General features: G+C 41.3%; 1 long non-coding RNA gene across 1 annotated transcript; it reads left to right on the forward strand.

The window, feature by feature from the left end:
• Positions 1–267: 267 nt before the first annotated feature.
• Positions 268–937, forward strand: LOC311123802. The gene is made up of 2 exons (XR_014612638.1): positions 268–624; positions 742–937. It is a non-coding gene; the product is annotated as an uncharacterized lncRNA (long non-coding RNA).
• Positions 938–2,271: the final 1,334 nt, after the last annotated feature.

The raw sequence follows: 2,271 nt of genomic DNA on the forward strand, positions 1-2,271 counted from the left end.
TGGATCATATTGCTCGGTGCACCAGGGCAGGTTGTACTTGGAACAGTTAGGCTGTTGGACAAAAACCAGGTTATGTAATAAATAAATATGAGGTGTTGGTAATATAGTGTACTAGTATGACACCATATGAAGAGAACATGGATAACAGGGAACAAGCCATACGTTTTCCACCCCTTCCACAGTGCACCTGGGGTGTATTCATTTCTCAGATTCTGTTGCAAAACGTTTTGCAACGAACAGTGTACTCTAAATGTAAAACGTTTTTCAACCAATCGGAATTTCTATTGGGCAAATTCCCTGTTTGTGTTGCGTTTGCTTCAATTTGTTTGCTTGAGTGAAACGTTTTGCAATAGAATCTGAGAAATGAATACACCCCAGGTGCACTGTGGAAGGGGTGGAAAACGTATGGCTTGTTCCCTGTTATCCATGTTCTCTTCATATGGTGTCATACTAGTACACTATATTACCAACACCTCATATTTATTTATTACATAACCTGGTTTTTGTCCAACAGCCTAACTGTTCCAAGTACAACCTGCCCTGGTGCACCGAGCAATATGATCCAGTGTGTGGAACCGATGGCATCACCTACAGTAACGAATGCACGCTGTGCTCTGAAAACATGTAAGTAACCAACTAAAGCTTTCAACAACTTGTCTTGTTCTGTGCTTGTCTGTCTGTGCCTCTGTCTCGTTCTGTGTTTGTGCGTGTCTTTTAATTCTGCTCCGTGTGTGTTCCCAGGAAGCATAATCGTCACGTTCACATCAGGAGTAAAGGAGAGTGCTGAACCAGACGTGACCGTCCATTGTCTCAGCGACACACCAGGCCCTCAACATTACTTTGAACCATTTCCTGTTGCCTTGTCAAAACACTGACATGTTTTCTGCTGCCTTCTAAAAACCGGTCTCAAGTGCCTCAATAAACTTTGAACAATTTCTTCAATGCCTGTTTCCTTCTCCAACCCTTATGGGCTCCCTGTTTGTCATAGTCTTCTGTAGAGCACTTCACTACCTAGTCTTTAAGACTTGTGTAGTGTACTTCTTGGTGGTAAAATGGTCAACTTGTAAAATGAGGGAATGGCTGGCAGGGATGTTGATAGAGCATGGCGTTTGCAACGCCAGGGTTGTGGGTTCGATTCCCACGGGGGGCCAGTATAAAAAGATATCTATTCACTAACTGTAAGTCGCTCTGGATAAGAGAGCATCTGCTAAATGACTAAAATGTAAAATGTAAGTTAGTCGGATGTTTATCTTAGTTAGTGAAAACACCCTCAATCACATCTTGATTCCTGTGCACCATAGAATAAGGGCTCTATTCAAGCAGAAGTACTACATATTCCACGCTAGAAACGTAAAGGTCATTTCCGATTGAGCCGACATGCAGCGTTTAGTCTCCGCTAGAGCAGGGACGTTGCCTTTAAATGTCAATCACGCTGTAAAGCTGAACTTTTGTGGTGCGGATTGAATAGAGCCCTTAGTAAATATTGTCTTCACATTAGCAGTACTCTGAACTCCCCTCATGACCTCAAGGATTTGACCTGGTTTAAATGTTTTTGTTTAGGCCTGCTGACTCTGTCTCTGCATAGACCTCTCTTTAATAGCAAGTTCAATGTGCAATATTAACCATTCCTCACTGATAGTCTTAATGTTTCAATGTATATTTACAGCGCCTTCAGAAAGTATTCATACCCCTTGACCTACTCCACATTTAGTCGTACAGCCTGAATTCAAAATGGAGTAAATAGATTTTTCATCCTCACCCATCTACACACAACACCCCATAATGACAAAGTGAAATCATGTTTTTTTGACATTTTGGCAAATGTTTGTATTGAAAATTAGATCCAGAAATATCTAACTTTTATATACAGTACCAGTCAAGTTTGGACACCTACTCATTCAAGGGTTCCTTTATTTTTACAATTTTCTACATTGTAGAATAATGGTGAAGACATCAAAACTGAAGTAACACATGGAATCATGTAACCAAAAAAAGTGTTAAACAAATCTAGATATGAGATTCTTCAAAGTAGCCACCATTTGCCTTGATGACAGCTTTGCACACTTGGCATTCTCTCAACCAGCTTCACCTGGAATGCTTTTCCAACAGTCTTGAAGGAGTTCCCACATATGCTGAGCACTTGTTGGCTGCTTTTCCTTAACTCTGCCGTCCGACTCATCCCAAACCATCACAATTGGGTTGGGTGATTGTGGAGGCCAGGTCATCTGATGCAGCACTCTATCACTCTCCTTATTGGTAAAATAGCCCTTA

This window comes from Coregonus lavaretus (assembly GCF_964263955.1).
Source record: "Coregonus lavaretus genome assembly, contig: HAP1_SCAFFOLD_800, whole genome shotgun sequence".
Lineage (NCBI taxonomy): Eukaryota > Metazoa > Chordata > Actinopteri > Salmoniformes > Salmonidae > Coregonus > Coregonus lavaretus.